General features: G+C 42.7%; 1 pseudogene; it reads left to right on the forward strand.

Moving 5' to 3' along the window:
• Nucleotides 1-3,981: 3,981 nt before the first annotated feature.
• Nucleotides 3,982-4,404, forward strand: LOC105719284 (bolA-like protein 3; annotated as a pseudogene).
• Nucleotides 4,405-18,871: the final 14,467 nt, after the last annotated feature.

Below are 18,871 nucleotides of genomic sequence, written 5' to 3' on the forward strand. Positions count from 1 at the left end.
ACAGTGCACATGTATACGTCATCATGTCTCTACCTTATAATGTACAGTATAGGACAAGTTAATTTGTCTAAGTCCACACAACTGGCTAAGATGGCTCTAAACATTATGCTTCTCAGAGGTGCTCTGGGCCAATTCCTGGGGAGCCCTAGCAGCAGAAGGCACCTTAGCAGCAGGGTACTGCTCAGGCCATGGCAGGGGAGGAGATGGAAGAAGTTTGTCTTCCAGAGAACAGATGACTATTGCTACCACCCTGGTAACCCAGATTCACCTACAATATTCCTAGGACTGTCTACTTACTCCTGGCACCTGCAAGAGCAAAGGCGACAGCATGGCTTTAACTAAAAAGCATGAAAGTGTGTATCGGCCGGGCGCGGTGGCTCAAGCCTGTAATCCCAGCACTTTGGGAGGCCGAGGCGGGTGGATCACGAGGTCAAGAGATCGAGACCATCCTGGTCAACATGGTGAAACCCCATCTCTACTAATACAAAAAATTAGCTGGGCATGGTGGTGCGTGCCTGTAATCCCAGCTACTCAGGAGGCTGAGGCAGGAGAATTGCCTGAATCCAGGAGGCGGAGGTTGCAGTGAGCCGAGATCGCGCCATTGCACTCCAGCCTGGGTAACAAGAGCGAAACTCCGTCTCAAAAAAAAAAAAAAAAAAAAAAGAAAGTGTGTATCACAGTATTATTTCTGTAGTGTTTGCAGTAATAAGATACTCATAGAACTTGGAGGGGTGCCTCACACCTGTAGTCCCAGCTACACAGGAGGCCGAGGTGGGAGGATCCCTTTGGCCAGGAGTTCGAGGCCAGCCTGGGCACCATGGCAAGACCTATCTTTTTTTTTTTTTTTTAAAGATATTCATATGACCCAAATTTGAAGAAAGATCTAAATGACAAAATGAAATATGTTGTAGCAGTAAGTCAGGAGAGGGTCAGGAGACCTCCCGGATGTCTCCTCAAGCAATTCACTTCCCTTTTCTGAATTTCCATTTCTTCATCCATAAAAGGAAAAGGCGAACTAGCAGAAGTTTTCTTCCTCCATGGACAGACTCCTGGTGTGTGAAAGGGATTTCTTTTTTTTTTTGAGACGGAGTTTCACTCTTGTTACCCAGGCTGGGGTACAATGGCGTGATCTCGGCTCACCACAACCTCCGCCTCCTGGGTGCAGGCAAGTCTCCTGCCTCAGCCTCCTGAGTAGCTGGGATTACAGGCACGTGCCACCGTGCCCAGCTAATTTTTTGTGCTTTTAGTAGAGACGGGGTTTCACCATGTTGACCAGGATGGTCTCGATCTCTTGACCTCATGATCCACCCACCTTGGCCTCCCAAAGGTGAAAGGGATTTCTTTATGTGTCTTGGAAGAATTCTTCCCTCTGGTTCTTGCTGATGACATACTTAGATTTGCACAAATGACTGCAGGTGATTGTATCAGGGATATACCCTGGAATGTCCTAGTGTCTGGCTAAAGAAGGAAAAAATATAATAGAGCCTTAGATACTTTTGGAAGCTTGGTGCTACAAAATCTGCCTTATGATAAGGAAGCTCCTCTCAGCAGTTTCTCATGAGGAACTCTAAAGTCAGCTACTTTCTTCTTCACACAGAGCATGGCCAGTGACCTCTTGATTCTTGATTTCCTCAGTGTGGCCCCTGGAAGCCATGTCTCTGCTAGGACCCTCAGCTTCCAATCTGGGCCTATGTCAGAATCATTTCATAGTCCTTTCTACCACAGGAGAGACATCTGGGCAGATAGTTGATCTTCTTTCTCATCCCCTTTACCAACCTCTTTGAGGTTTGCCTAAGAGTGCAGTAAAGGAAGATAGCAATCATTGACCCCTCAAGTGTCAGGCCGTAGACTAAAAACATTTCCCTATTATTTAATGGAATCATTGTAACAACTCTTTTCCAGTAGCTACCATTATTATTCCAATTTTACAAACAAGAAATTAAGTGTTAAAGAGATTGAAGTGATTTCCCAAGGTCATACAATGTCAGAGCTAAGATTCCAAGGCAAGTCATCTTGACTCCAAGACCTCAGCTGGTAATCACCTCAGTGTTCCATGGCTGCCCAAGTGGTCTTGATCTCCTCACACTTGACCGATCTGGGACACTTGGTGAGACAAGACCTAGAGAGAATCAAAATGTGGGTGTAGTATCCTATTTTTATTTCCAATGAAGACATTCTTTCACTTCTTTGTATCTTTAGTAGCTTTCTTTTCCCTGTACCTTACACCCTACACTCTCAAGAGATTTCCTGCCAATCTTCCAAGAACAGATTCCTTCCTGCTGTGGTTAAGACCAGTTCTTGCTTTCATGAATCTTAGGAACACATCCTCCCTGTAATGACTGTTCCACAACGGAAGTTCCCTCCGGATGTCCTTTGGACCCTATTTTCCTGCTAGATTCATTCATGCATGTTTACTGAGCACTTACTAACTTCAAGGCAGTTCTAGGCACCACACCAGGAATACAGTGGTGGAGAACCAGAGTCTCACCTGGCTACAGACTTACATGCATGATGTTTTCCTCTGAGGCTAAAGGGAGAAGATAAATATTAGTGAACAGCGATAGTATGTCCTAGAATTTATAATCCATTGTCGCATTTAATCATCACAAAAGCATAAAGATGCAAAGGTTACTTATTTATTTTTTTAGAGATGAGGTTTCATTTTATTGCCAAGGCTGGAGTACAGTGGCACGATCATAGCTCGCTAATACTCCTAGGCTCAAGTGAACCTCCCAACTTGGCCTCCTAAGTAGCTGGAACTACAGGCCTGCACCACTACAGGCAAAGGTTATTATCCTCATTTTTTTTTTAAGATGGAGTTTCCCTCTGTTGCCCAGGCTGGAGTGCAGTGGTGCAATCTTGGCTCACTGCAACCTCCGCCTCCCAGGTTCAAGCGATCTCCTGCCTCAGCCTCCTGAGTAGCTGGGACTACTGGCACATGCCACCACACCCAGCTAATTTTTGTATTTTCAGTAGAGACAGCGTTTCACCATGTTGGCCAGGCTAGTCTCAAACTCCTGAGCTCAGGTGATCTACCTGCGTTGTCCTCCCAATGCTGGGATCACAGACGTGAGCCACCACACCCAGCCATTGTTCTCACCAAAGGGTCCTGGAGGTCAGATCACAGAACTTGAAAAAGGTAGGGTGTGCAGGTGGATGCCAGGGACGATGCAGTGGGTCTCTTTTTCTTCTACTTGGGAAGTGAATCATTCTCCTGGAGTCCCAGCTTCAGAGAAATGCTGGAGAGAAGCCACATTTCTTATCTGAGCATTTGTGACCCCGAGCACATTATTCACATTCTTACTTCTTTCCAAGAGCCTAAATAGACTAAAGTGAATACAGTTTAGGAAGAGAATAGTTTCTCCTGAAGTGAGTTAATATTGAGAGTGGTGGGAGAGTCCGTGGGTTCTGGGTGTCAGGAAGAACTGAGCCCCACTCCATGGCAGCACTGCAAGGTTGTGGTGGGACCACAGAAGGAATCATTACAGGATGCAGCAGGGAAGTGAGATGCAGGGCCTGGTGCCTCTAACTTCCCTGAGGCAAGCATGCCACAAAGGCAGCAGTGAGCAGAACTGAGAAGATATGCGGGCTAGGTGGACCAATAGGGAGGAGATGGAACTCCAGATGATTAAGGCTGAATTTCCTTCTGGCCCAAAGGGATGGAGGCTCAGAACATAAGTTAAATTTTAGGGAAGTGGCTGGGAATAGTGGCTAACTCTTGTAATCCCAACACTTTGGGAGGCAGAGGTGGGAGGATCGCTTGAGGCCAGAAGTTCAAGACCAGCCTGGGCAACAAAGTGAGACACTATCTTTATTTAAAAAAATGAAAATAAAATTTGGCCAGGTGCAGTAGCTCATGGCTATAATCCCAGCACTCTGGGAGGTCAAGGAGGGAGGATTTCTTGAGCCCAGAAGTTGACACCAGCCTGAGCAACATCATGAGACCTTGTCTCTATTTAAAAATGTAGGCATCAGCCAGACATGGCAGCATGGAACCCGGCATAGCAACACCTCTGCTCAGCAAGATCCACTACATCTATCGGACGTTTGCCTCCCAGACTGAAGGGGAGCTCAAAGTGACCCAGATTCTCAAAGAAAAGCTTTCCTGAGCTACAGCGATCAAAGTCACTGACATTTCAGGAGGTTGAAATTAAATAGAAATGTAATTTAATTGATTAATTTAAATTGAATTTAAAATGAAATTAAAATTGAATCAGAAGAATTTAATCAGAAGAGAACTGTCCAGCTGTAGCACATGGCTAATCAGTCACTAAAAAAAGAATTCAAAGGGATGCATGAATTGCAGATATTTACTTCTGTCCCCAGATGCTGACCATGCCCTGGCTGCATGGATGCTGCTGCTTAAAACCTTGGATGAATTTGATTGACACCATTCTTCCCTAGGCATCCCCAAAAAATGTGTATATTTTGTTCATGTACATTTCCATATTTTGATCATAGAAGATGTGTAATCCATTTAAATGTTAATTTAAAAAAAAACAAGTTTTGAAGGGTCAAAAAATTTTTTAAAAAATGTGAAAAAAACTAAAAATAAATGAATATAAAACTATAAAAATAATTTTAGGAAAAAAAATGCAATATATGTGGCCCAGCTGAACTGAGATTCACACATACTACATACACAGGAGAGATACTTAACATGGTACTGTTTACATAGTAGGTGTGCTATATTATCATTAATGTCATTCTTCTTATTGTTACTATTAGTATATTTTAAGCATAGTTTTCTAAATGTTTTGCCACATTTTTCAAGAAAGTATATAAACTTCATGGATTGTAAACCCTTTTTTAGCCTTCAAAGACCACAAAAAAAATTATATCACTAGACAGTTAATAAAGTGACGATAGACTTTAAATAAACTGAAGCGAGAGCATGGAGGAGTTATCACTGGCTCGTACAGGCGTGTGCTCACTGTTCTGCAGCAGGCAGTCCACTTTCCAAGTAAATCAGCGTTCTCAGAAGCCTCTTTTGCTCTCAACTGACTTTTTTTTTTTTTTGAGACAGAATCTCACTCTGTTACCCATGCTAGAATGCAGTGGTGTGATCTTGGCTCACTGAAACTTCCACCACCTGGGTTCAAGTGTTTCTCCTGCCTGAGCTTCCGGAGTACCTGGGATTACAGGGACCCGCAGCTGCCACCACACCCAGCTAATTTTTTGTATTTTTAGTAGAGACAGGGTTAGTGGTCTTGAACTCCTGAACTCAAATGATCCGGCTACCTTGGCCTCCCAGAGTGCTGGGATTACAGGTGTGAACCACCACGCCTGGTCTCAGCTACCTTTCAGTCATTCCTTACACAAGTATTGTTCAATGACTCCTTAAAGAGCTACCCCTATGGTGGGTATTTTCATTGCTATAGACAACTCTGAAAGACGTAAATTCAAAATAATTCTGGAAAATGTGGAGAGCCGTGCGTGGACTTTCTACTGGAAGTCTCGGGGGCATTATGGCTAGTTTGCAAGGGAGATAGTTTTTGGGGCCAGGTGTAGTGGCTCACACCTGTAATCCCAGCACTTTGGGAAGCTGAGTTTGGTGGATTGCCTGTGCTCAGGAGTTCAAGACCAGCCTGGGCAATATGGTGAAAACCCATCTCTACAGAAAATACAAAAAATTAGCTGGGCATGGCAGAACTCACTTGTAGTCCCAGGGACTCAGGAGGCTGAAGTGGGAGGATCACTTGAGCCTGGGAAGTGGAGGTGTACAGTGAATGCCTGGGTGACAGAGCAAGAACTTGTCAAAAAAAAAAAAAAAAAAAAAAAAAAGAAAAAGAAAAAAGTAAAGAAGAGAGATAATAAAAAGTTTTTGAGTGAGGACTCTTGCAATGGAAGCCCTGATATGATCCCAGGTTGCCTGCTTTTGCAAGTGTCCTGACCAAAAATAAACCATGCACATTCTGCTGGAGAATCAGATGAGCCCATAGAGAGGAAGAGAAGGAGGGTGATTCAGGGACGGGAAGGAGAAAAATAATAGAAACACACACACACACACACACACAGAGAGAGAGAGAGAGAGAGAGAGAGAATGGAACAGAATGAAGTCACTTGAGCATAGCTTTATCAAATTGAAGTGGAATTCTTTTTTGCCCAGAGTGGTCATCTAACTTATCTTAGACAAACACAGATGAAAAAGAGAGGTCCTTCCTTAGCACCAGGGCATTTCAGGAGCTCAAGTTTCACATCTTAGTTTCATTATGAACAACAAATCTCTTGGGATTTTCCAATCCAAGTCAGCTCTGAGAACATCCACACTGTGGAGAGAGCAAGGAACTTCCTTGTTTCTAATACCAAGTCCACCAGATGATTAATAAGCCCTGCAAAGAAGACTGAATCATGCTTAGAATTCATTTTGCAAACACAAAATATCTCATAGTGAGTGACAAATAAGCAACTGTGTTTTCGGCAGAGTTCAAGAAGTTCAAGAAAATCTTCCATTTCTTTAGCCATGTTCATGTCGGCTTCTGGAGGACTTTGATGCTGTTTTTCATTAATCAAAGTGCAGTCTGTAATCCAGGGCTCAGATCTGGTGCAGTAACTCCCATGAAGCCTTATCTCATGGCCTATTCCTTCACTTAAAGCCCATTCATGTTACTAGCAGGCTCTGTGCTTCTTGCCTCAGCATTCGTGACCCTGAACAGAATATTCACATTCCAACCTTCTCTAAATCCACTGAGCTGAATTTAGTAAGTTACTTTCCTCCCAACTGCTACGCTACTCCATTGGTGCCACTCACATTGGCACCTACCCACATGCCACATCCTTGCTGAATCTGCCCAACTAGGGTGCATGATACAGAAACCACGTCTTATGTGCTTTTCATGTCTCATTTCTGAAAATAGTGAACTTCATGACTACTAGAATTATGCACAGAGAATGAAAATTGCTACCTGAAATAAAAATAATTTTTATCACCATGAAATTTTAAGTTTTCTCTGATTATATAAATAATACACATCAGTCATATAATAGTTGAATTATAAAAAGGGGAGAAAAAGAGTAAAGAATCAACTTCAGGGGCCAGGCGTGGTGGCTTATGTCTGTAACTCCAGCACTTTGGAAGGCCAAGGTGGGAGGATCACTTGAGGCCAGGAGTCCAAGACCAACCTGGCCAAGATAGTGAGACCCTCATCTCAATTTATTTTTTTATACAAAATAAATTAAAAGAATCAACTTCAGAAAATATGCAAAATAGAATAAAATATCAGATGCTATTCTCCTGAGATAACCAACATTCGAATCACCATTCTTCCATGCCTCTCCACAAACATCCCCTTTCTCCTTTGCTGCCCTCACTGAATAACTCACCCTCACCTGCTCTTGGTTCCTCTCCATTAACAATCTGATATCTGGTCTTCTAGATTTTTTCTCCTTGTTGATATTGTATGTGTACACACACACACACACACACACACACGTAAGGGGAAAGGAAGTTTGTCATGATTTGTTCTATAAAAATGGAATTATATTACAAAGACTTCTCTGATTCTTGCTCTTCTCACTTTTTGATCACATCATGGAAAATCCTACAAATCAACTGGTGTAGAACAAATGTCTTCATCATAATGAAATATCTTTATTATATCTCACAGTTTGAACATACCATAATCTGTTATCTGCATTGATGGCCATATACTGTTTCCAGTTTTTTACCTCCACAATAGAAAGGAAATCTTAAGTCTGCTCCACTGTATCAATTTTCTTCTCTCACTTTTGAAGATTTGCTAAGGCAATTTTCTGTTTCTTCTCTGTCCCACTGTCAAGTGATTTACTGGAGCCATAGTTCAAAATCTTTTGGAGATCATGAGTCTCTTTGAAAATTTCATGAAAGTGATCGAACCCCTCCCCAAAAACGTACTGACATTTTAAAGAACTGCATGTAATTTTAGTGGCCTTGAACCTAGGTAACAATTTCCTGAATTTGAGAAAAATTTTGCACAACCAAGAAGATTCTCTTATGGTTGTAATCAACCCCAAATGCCCAAAACTCTTCCTCCTGATGATGACCCATAACAGAGTATGGACTCAGGGTGGTAAAGGTAGGCAGATGAGAAGGTGAAGCCAGGCCACAAATTGCTGACACCCTTTTCTGTAGAAAGTACAAGGCACCTCACAGGCCACTGGACACGTTCCTTCTTTACCTCCTGACCTGGGTGAGTTTGAGGCCCACTATGGAAGTGGTTGCTCACCTCCATGTCACATAACTATCAAGCGCTTATCATTCATATATCACTTGACTCATAAGCTTGCCGTTTGCCGTTGTCAGTGCTGCAGTGCTCCTCTCTCTCTCTCTTTTTTTTTTTTTTTTTTTTTTGAGATACAGTCTAGCTCTGTCATCCAGGCTGGAGTGCAGTGGCACACGATCTCAGCTCACTGCAACCTCCACCTCCCAGGTTCAAGTGATTCTCCTGCCTTAGCCTCCCGAGAAGCCAGGACCACAGGCGTGCACCACCACACCCAGCTAATTTTTTTATTATTAGTAGAGATGGGGTTTCGACATGTTAACCAGGCTGGTCTCGAACTCCTGACCTCATGTGATCCACCTGCCTCAGCATCCCAAAATGCTGAGATTACAGGCATGAGCCACTGTGCCCAGCTGTCCAGTTCTCATTCTTTTTATTTACTTATTTATTTTTAATTTTTTTAAGAGTCGCTTTGTCACCCAGGCTAGAGCCCAGTGCGTGATCTTAACTCACTACAACCTCTACCTCCTGGGTTCAAGCCATTCTCCTGCCTCAGCCTCCCAAGTAGCTGGGACTACAGTCCCATGCCATTACACCTGGCTAATTTTTTGTGTTTTCAGTAGAGATGGGGTTTCACTGTGTTAACCAGGATGGTCTCGATCTCCTGACCTCGTGATCCACCCACCTCAGTCTCCTAAAGTGCTGGGATTATAGGCATGAGCCACCACACCCAGCCTCATTCTTACAGAGATAACGGGTGTAATCATTCCTTGGATGATGCATGCAGTCTTAATTCCCTACCCTTCTTATACTTGCCTTGTGGGCCTACATTTCAAGGGCAAAAATCAGTTCCAAACTCTAGCCAAGAGTTCACTTGTCTGTCCCCACCTTCATAGGGTAGGAAGAGCAGTTATGTCATATGCTCAGACTGAGGGGTGAGAGACAAGAAACATTTTGAAGTGCCACCCCGTTTCTGTAGTAATAATAAAGAAATGAGCTGGAGATGCTGAGGTTAGGAAATCAAACTCCGTATGTCACTTTTCCTGTATCTGTGTCTCATTCTTCACTGTCCCCTGAAAGTCAGAAGAAAGCCCAAGACCATAAGACATAAGGCCAGACAAGATCACATGTTCTGCTCAACCAAGGCTGGAACCTTGTCACCCAGCCACATATATGCTATCACATTTGGAGCAAGTAGCTTTTGTTTCATATGTAGTTTTAAATAATAAATGTCCTTTTATTTAAGTGACAGGTGGATGGAATTGATGCTTTACATTTAAGAAATCTCACAAAGAACAACTGGGTTCTGGTGGCTCACACCTGAAATCCCAAGACTTTGGGAGGTTGAGGCAGGAGGATTGATTGAGCCTGGGAGACCATCCTGGGCAACACAGTGAGATCTTAAGTCTACAAAAAATGCTATAATTCTTTGGGAGGCGGAGGTGGGCAGATCACTTGAGGTTAAGAGTTTGAGAACAGCCTGGAACATGGTGAAATCCCATTTCTACTAAAAATAAAAAAATTAGCTGGGCATGGTTGCAGATACCTATAATCCCAGCTACTTGGGAGGCTGAGGCAGGAGACTCATTTGAACCTGAGAGGCAGAGGTTGCAGTAAGCCAGGATTGTGCCATGGCACTCCAGCCTGGGTGTCAGAGCAAGACTCTATCTCAAAAAAAAAAAAAAAAAATAGCTGGGCATAGTGGTGTACACCTGAGATCCCAGCTACTAAGGAGGCTAAAGTGGGAGGATCACTTGAGCCCAGGAGATTGAGGCTTCAGTGAGCTGTGACTGAACCACTGCACTGCAGCCTGGGGGATAGAGTGAGACCTTATGTCAAAAAGAAGAAAACAAAAGAAAAAGAAAAGAAAAATAGAAATCTACAAAGAACAAAATCCAACGCACATGTGTCTAAGGTGGCACAGTATTCATGGAAACCAGAATCTCCTACCCTAAAGAGATGGGATGTTAATGGAGGAACACTGAACCAATTATGTGTGATGTGGAGGGGATCCCTATGGTGACCACGTTAGCACCACACAGTGCCACCTCCGGCCAGGGCTATGGTGAATGAAGGTACCCAAGGGTAGACGCAGGTTCCTGAGCCTCAGAGGGAGTAACCCAGGGGAAGTTTTAGAGCATGGAAATTGCCTTGCTAGGTGAGCATTGATTGATCAGGTTACCTTTGATGGCACCAAACTAGGGAGAATAGAAAACTCGGGGGAAAGCATGTTAAGAACAGCAAGTTAACACCACATGCTGCTGACAGCAGAATATGACCATTCCCCCAAATCCTGTGTCAGAAGATGGCACACATGAAAATAGTCATTGATTGGATTTTAATGAGTCAACCGAACATTCCTGTAAGACTGGTACCAAAAAGTAAACCCAAATTCCCTGCTATAATCATCCCTGGGAAAACCCACTGTTTTGATATTTCATATTGCCATCTGTTTGACTTACCCCTCTACGTTTCTGTGGGGAAAATCTGCGAAGTGAGCAAATCCTGTAATTTCAGCTGCTCATCGTTGTATTATCATTGGCACTTCAGCAGCAGTGTTTGGCTGCATTTCAATTATGACAGGGATCGTTTTCTGTTTTCCCTATTACTCAGGAGTCCCAGGACCTAGCTGGCATTGGCTCCCTCTGGGGCACAGATATTCTGTCTTCTGCTCTTCAGCCTTGGTGCATCGGGTCCAGTAGCATCTCCCTTTGACTTCATTAGGAACTCATACCTAGAAAGCTGGTGAAAGGCCAGGCACGGTGACTCACACCTGTAGTTCTAGCACTTTGGGAGACCGAGGTGGGCAGATTGCTTGAGCTCAAGAGTTCAAGACCAGCCCAGGCAATGGGGCGAAAACCCATCTCTACAAAAAATACAAAAATTAGCCGGATGTGGTGGCTCCTGCCTGTACTCGGAAACTGAGCCCAGGAGGTCAAGGCTGAGGCTGCAGTGAGCTGTGATCATGCCACTGCACCCCAGCCTGGACAACAGAGTAAAACCTTGTCAAAAAAAAGAAAACACTGGTGAAGGTGTAAGATAAGGAAACTGGAGAAAATAAGGACCTCACATGAATGAGGGCATTTCGTATGTCAAGAAGTAGGGCCGACATTTTATACACATTATTTTTACAAGCTCATAATGACACTAAGGTGTTGGTATTAGGGAACACACAGCTTAAAGGGTCCTAATAACTGGCTGCAGCCCACTAACTAGTTAAGGAACCGGAATGTTTTTAGGTAAAATTTCTGTTGATGTATTATATGCATACAGGAAAATGTGCAAATAGGCTAGGCATGGTGGCTCATGCCTGTAATCCCAGCACTTTGGGAGGCCAAGGTGGGTGGATCATGAGGTCAGGAGTTTGAGACCAGCCTGACCAACATGGTGAAACTCCATCTCTACTAAAAATACAAAAATTAGCCGGGTGGCAGGTGCCTGTAATCCCAGCTACCCAGGAGGCTGAGGCAGGAGAATCTCTTGAGCCCGGGACGCGGAGGTTTCAGTGAGCCGAGATCACACCACTGCACCCCAGTCTGGGCAACAGAGCAAGACTCCATCTCAAAAAAAAAAAAAGAAAGAAAGAAAGAAAAAAAGGAAGAAAAATGTACAAATAATAAGTGCTGATCTCAATGATTTTTCACAAAGTAAATATGCTCATGAAACCAAAATCAGGCCATTTTGTTTATTTAGATTTAGTGTTTAGTTTTTCTTTTTGAAACTAGGTGTATTAGTCTGTTCTCACACTGCTAATAAAGACATACCTGAGAGTAGGTAATTTCTAATGGAAAGAAGTTTAATTGATTCACAGTTGCACATGGCTGGGGAGACCTGACAATTATGGCAGAAGGCAAAGGAGGGGCAAAGTCACATCTTACATGGAGGCAGGTGAAAAGAGCTTGTGTAGGGCAATTCTCATTTATAAAACCATCAGATCTTGTGAGACATTCACTACCTCAAGATTGGTGTCGGGAAACTGCACCTTTGATTCGATTACCTCCCACTGTGTCCCTCCCACAATACACAGGATTATGGAAGCTACAATTCGGGGTGAGATTTGGGTGGTGACACAGCCAAACAATATCACAAGGTCTCACTGAGTTGCCCAGGCTTGAGTGCAATGCCATGGTCATGGCTCACTGCAGACTCTACCTCCCAGGCTCAAGTGATCCTCCCACCCCAGCCTGCCGAGTAGCTGGGACTACAGATGTGTGCCACCACACCTGACTAATATTTAAAATTTCTGTAGACATAGGGTCTCACTCTGTTGCCCAGGCTGGTCTCAAATTCCTGGGCTCAAGTAATCCTCCCACCTTGGCCTCCCAAAGTGCCAGGATTGCAGATGTGAGCCACTGCGCCTGGCCTTATTTAGTATTTTCATTCAGAAGTTTCTTAAATTTTGGGGGCGGGGGAGCTTTTCCAACTATTGACTATTAATAAAATTTTTTATTGGGGGATTTCTTTTCAGAGATAAACTAATTTCAGTTTTTTTCAAGAAGGAATTCCACCCATATGTACATCTGGCACGAACCTAACAACAGCCGTTGCATAATTAGGGGTTTTGACTCCCCTCTCTCCAGCAACCTGTCTTCTCTCTTTTCTGGACAGAAAGACCCCATTTCACTCTGGTGTGGCAGCCCTGAATATGCTTTACCCCGTCAGCCCACACATACATTCAGGGAATGAAAGGAAGACACAGGCTCTTTCAAAACTCTTTAAATGACTGTTTAAATGCTCTTGATTGATCTCCCAATCTCAATCTGCCTGTTTCTCTAACTGGTACCATCATTTTCACCACGATAACCGAAGCTCCAGAAGGGTTATGGGTTTTGCTGTTTTGTTCATTGATGGATCCCAGTACCTAGACCAGTGCCTGGGATACAGTATGTGCCCAGTAGATACACGATAAAGGGAGAGAGTGAAGAATACTTCCACTTACCCAATCTCCAAATCTTTCATTTACTTAAACATTGTGTTAACTTTCATGGTCATCTGATATTCTTCCTTTACTCTATTCCCCTCCCACCACCACCTTTAACCAATTTTCAAGTCCTGTTATTTCATCTACTACTTAATCACATTAATTATTCATCTTAGTTCCTTTCATAATAATTCATCTTAGTTCCTTTCCTAGTCCCAACTAGTCCATAAGTTTAACGTCTCATACCTGGAGTCTTAAATGTCCTAATTATTTTTTTAATTCCATTCTCTGCAAGACACACAGAAATTTTTTTCTTTCATTCAGAAACTTTTTTCCTACATTTCATTTTTTACATAGTGTTCCTTTTCTCAAAACTTCTCAAACATTCTCAGAATAAACTGAAAGGGATTATCTCAGAGCAGAGTAATTGCAAGTGATTTTTACTTCCTCCTTTGGATTTTTCTGTATTTTCTGAATTTATAGATTAATTTTTAATTCAAAATTTCAAGGCGTATTTTTTTAAAAATAATATCATTGTTTCAAAATTAATTCCACAAATATTCCCTACCTGTGTGTCAAGCATTGTTTTAGGTGCTAGGGATGTAGTTCTTGTTTTCAAGGAACTCACAATGTAATAGGGCAGACAGAGGGAAACAGATCATGACAATCAACTGAAAAAGACCTATCCTCTGTTTGCTGCCCCCGGGGCTTTACAGGAATGACCATGGAGAGTCATGGATCCCAGAAGGCACACAGGTGGGGCACACACCCTTTCCTTTCTTTTTTCTTCTTTCTTTCTTTCTTTTTTTTGAGACAGGGCTCACTCTGCAGCCTAGGCTGGAGTGCAGTGGTGCCACCATAGCTATCATGTAGCCTCAACCTTCTGAGCTCATGAGATCCTCCCACCTCAGCCTCCTGAGTAGCTGGGACCACAGAGAACACGACCATGCCCAGCAACACCCTTCTTCTGAGTCCTAGAATAAGTATAATAAAGAGAGTCTTAAATCAGGTGAGAGTGTGAGGGAAGGCAGAGGGTGCGGAAGCTGAAACCCACAGAAGTGAAAGAGTGTGCAAAGCCCAGAAGGACCAAGGCAAGACAGCTGAAGGAGAGAGTGTGTTTGTGTATGAGAGAGAGAGAGAGAGAGAGAGCACGAGAGAGAGAGCGAGAGAGAGAGCGCGCGCGCGCGCGAGAGAGAGAGACAGAGAGAGAGAGATGGGGACAGGGATGTTTCTGGAGTGGGAACTGCAGAGGAATGCAGGAGCCCAGATTCTGCTAAGGAGTTCAATTCAATCCTGACAGCACTGGGAGCCACTGAAGAACGTAAGCAGAGGCAAAGCATGGTCATATTTGCATTTAGAAATGTCATTCTGGTCACCTTGTGGAGATTGTGAAAGATACAATCAGAACCCAATTTATCCAGGTCAAATTTCTTTGCTTGTCAAAGTCCTTGCATTCTGCCACCTTCCTTCTTTTCTCGCCTCTTCTCCCACAGTTCCCTGCAGCCAACACAGCCAACCTTCTATCCCTATCCCTCTGACTCTGCGGCTGCAGTTACTTCTTCCTAAGAAAGAACTTTCTCTTCCCCTCTGCCCCTTGAGCTCTCCAGATCTTAACCTCCCTCCACTTCTCAGATACTCCCAGCCACAGTCCCATCTCCCTGACTTCCAAGCGCCTAGGAATTGTGACTTTGCTTTATTTCTGCCTAGGGTCCCAGTTATTACCACAGAGCTACAAAAAGCAGAACTCAAGATGTGTGGTTTCAAATGATAGTGATATAAAATTATGGTCCAGGCAGAGCTTTAATACCTTAATATCTGCCCTGAGATGGATGTATCCCCAAGTGGTAGGTGTGACTTGGATTGTGTAATTTCCTGTAGGCAAAGCTTCTTTTTCACCCGTAAGCTCTGAAGCTCTCTTCCTGGAGCTTCATTTTATTAGCTCACACAAGTGTACTCCCTGTTTTTAAAAAATATTTTATTTTTACATTTTTTTTTTATAGAAGTGGAGTCTCACTATATTGCCCAGGCTGGTCTCAAACTCCTGGGCTCAAGGGATCCTCTCGTCTTGGGCTTCCGAAGTGTTGGGAAGGTGCAAGCCACTGTGCCTGGCCTGTACGCCCTTTTAAAGGTTAATTTTTTATTGTAAAAGAAAGCTTTACTATTTTTTTTTACTTCAATATGAAACCTTCTAATGTGCTTTTTTTTTTTTTGGTGTTTGAAAGCAAGCTACCTAGAGGACAATGATAATAAGGGGCTGGGAGGAGGAATCAGCAATCTGAGGTTGGAGACGGAACGTAGATGATAGGAATGGAAGTCACTAAGTCAGAAGACACGCTTCCCAAACTTCTTCATGGTAGAGAGCAGTAGTAGAGCTCAGCTTCTCAAGCACTGTTTCTCAAACTGTGGTCCCAGACCAGCAGCATCAGCCTTTCCTGGGAATTTGTTAGAAATGTAAAATATTGGTTTCCTTCCCAGACTTCCTGAATCAGAAACTCTAGAGGTGAGGTCCAGCAATGGTAGCTTGAGGAGCACTGCTCTAGTGTTTAAAGGAAGGATCTACAGAGGATTTGCGCTGCAATCTGCCTTTAGTTTCTTTTCCATTTTTCCCTTCTTCCCTGCTCCTAGGCAACAAAGATAAAAATACATTAAAAATGAGGTGCTTCTCTGAATGGCTGGATTTGAAGAAGTTCTATTTAAAAACTACATTTAAAAAAAAAAAAAAAAAAACAGGCCCAGTGGTTCACACCTGTAATCCTAGCACTTTGGGAGACCAAGGCTGGTGGATTGCTTGAGCCCAGGAGTTTGAGACTAGCCTGGGCAACATAGTGAAACCCCATCTCTACAAAAAGCCGGGTGTGACGGTGTGTCCCTGTAGTACCAGCCACTTAGGAAGCTGAGGTGGGAGAGTCACTTGAGTCCAGGAGGTGGAGGTTGCAGTAGCTGAGATTATGCCACTGCACTCCAGCCTGGGTGACAGACTGAGACCCTACCTCAAAAAAACACCCCAAAAAACCAATGAACAAAACAACTAAATGAGGACCTCCAGTGCATCAGCCACTGTCTGAGACACAGTAAACAGAAATAGAGTAACTATCCCTGTGCTAGAGAAGGCCTGCTCAAGGCAGTGTGTGTGTGTGTGTGTGTGTGTGTGTATGTGTGTACCTGTGTTGGGAATGGGAGTGAAGTGGAAAGAGGGAAAGGCTTTTTGAAAATGATGAATTTCAGATTGCATTTTGAAGAGCCAATTGGAGCACTAGGTCAAAGGTAGTAAGGTGCTCTGTAGCCAAAGGAGCAGTTGTAGAAATGCTTATTAATTCCTTTGTGACTATTTTGATCCAAAAAGATATACTGAAGCATTGCAGAAATGCAACTGCACAGGAGTTTGGCTTTCACTGCCTGACTTCACTTTGATTTCATGGCTTGGATGAAACAGAGACATTGACTTCCTAGTTGCTCTCCATCTTAATAAAAGTTCAATATTGCATCGAACTCCATTTCTTGCTGTCTTTCAAGGATTTTCCTGAGGCTTCTGTTCTGTTTCTGCGTAGATCTTTCACCTATTTAAAGCACCAATCTCCCACCATGCACAGCTTCCTTCACCAAGATCATCACGGGCAAAATTGATTCTTCTAGTCAACATTTATCACACTTGCTTTTCACCAATGAACTTGGTCTTTTATGCATTTACAAAGAAGTATGAGATGTAAGTTTTCCCTCAGAAAACTTACAACCCAATTAAAGACGCAAGACCTTGACATGAAACAATAACTGCAAATGACTTAGTAAAGAATTAGGTGGACTGTAAACCCTTTAGAAAGACATGGCTTGACAAGTTATGGGCCACAGGCCAAATCCAGGCTGCAAGCTAAGAATGGTCCTTCCACTTTTATTTTATTTTATTGTTGTTGGGTGTTGTTTGTTTGTTTTTGGTTTTTTGAGACAGGGTCTCACTATATTGCCTAAGTTGGTCTCAAACAATTGGGCTCAAATGATCCTCACGCCTCAGCTTTCCGAGTACTGGGATTACAGCACGTGTCACTGACCCAGGTTCCATTTTTAAATGGTTAAAAAATCAAAATGAAAATAATATAAAGAGATACATGAAAACTATATGGACTTCAAATATTGGTATCTATAAATAAAATGAGTATGGCTGAATGAGTATGGCTGTGCTCCCATAAAATCTGCGCTCCATTTTATGGGAGCACAGCCATACTCATTCAGTTATATATTGTCTATGGCTGCTTTCTTTCTCTAAGAACAGGATTGATTTTGTTGTTGTTGTTGAATCAGAATTTCGCTGTGTGAAATGGTTTGGCTGTGTCCTCACCCAAATCTCATCTTGAATTGTAACTCCCATAATCCCCATGTGTTGTGGGAGGAATCTGGTGGGAGGTGATTAAATTATGGGGGTGGGTCTTTCCTGCACTGGTTCCATGGTAGTGAATGAGTCTCATGAGATCTGATTGTTTTAAAAAGGGGAGTTTCCATGCACAGGCTATTCTTTTCTTGTCTGCTTTCATATGAGATATGCCTTTCACCTTCTACCATGATTGTGAGGCCTCCCCAGCCAAATGGAACTGTAAGTCCACGTGGAACTTGTAAATTGCCCTGTCTCAGGTATGTCTTTATCAGCAGTGTGAAAATGGACTAATATACTCTGTCACCCAGGCTGAAGTGCAGTGGCATGATCTTGGCCACTGCAGCTTCCACCTCCAAGTTCAAGAGATTCTCCTGTCTCAGGCTCTTGAGTAGTTAGGACTATAGGTGCATGTATTTTGTTTTTTAGTAGAGTTGGGGTTTCACCAGGTTGGTGAAGCTGGTGTCAAACTCCTGACCTCAAGTGATCTTCTCATCTTAGCCTCCCAAAGTACTGGGATTACAAGTGTGAGCCATCACACTCAGCCCCCAATGGCAGAGTCTAGTAGTTGTAACAATGACCATATAGCCTACAAAGTTCAAAATATTTGTAATCTATTTACAGATATAGTTTTCTTTTTTAATTGATGCATGATAGATATACATAGTGTAGAAGTATATATGACTATTTTTTATTTATTTATTTTTTTAAATAAAGACAGGATTTCACCATGTTGGTGAGGCTGGTCTTGAACTCCCGACCTCAGGTGATCCACCTGCCTTGGCCTCCAAAGTGCTTGGATTACAGATGTGAGCCACCATGCCCAGCTGACAATTTAATACACTCATATAATTTGTAAACATCATATCAGTGTATGTGGGATATCTGTCACCTTAAATATTTGTCTTTATGCTAGAACCATTTGAATTCTTCTATTCTAGTTATTTGGAAATAGTCAATAAATTATTATAAACTATACTCACTCTACTGATCTATCTAATACTAGGTCTTATTTCTTATATCAAACCGTGCATTTGTACACAATCAGCTTCTCTTCATTACAACTGTCCCTAACTTTTCTGGCCTCTGATAACCACCATTCTACTTTCTATCTTTATAAAACTTTCTTTTTTAAAAATTTAACTTTTATTTTAAATTCAGGGGTACATGTTCAGGCTTTTTATATAGGTAAACTTGTGACATAGGTGTTTGTTGTACAGATTATTTCATCACCCAGGTATTAAGCTAGTTTCCACTAGTTATTTTTCCTGATCCTCTCCTTCCTCCCATCCTCTACCCTCATATAGGCCCCAGTGTGTGTTGTTTTCCTCTATCTGTCCATGTGTTCTCATCATTTAGCTCCCACATATAAGTGAAAATATGTAATATTTG

The sequence above is a fragment of the Aotus nancymaae genome, unplaced genomic scaffold, assembly GCF_030222135.1.
Source record: "Aotus nancymaae isolate 86718 unplaced genomic scaffold, 86718_ANA_hifiasm-v0.15.2.pri h1tg000012l, whole genome shotgun sequence".
NCBI lineage: Eukaryota > Metazoa > Chordata > Mammalia > Primates > Aotidae > Aotus > Aotus nancymaae.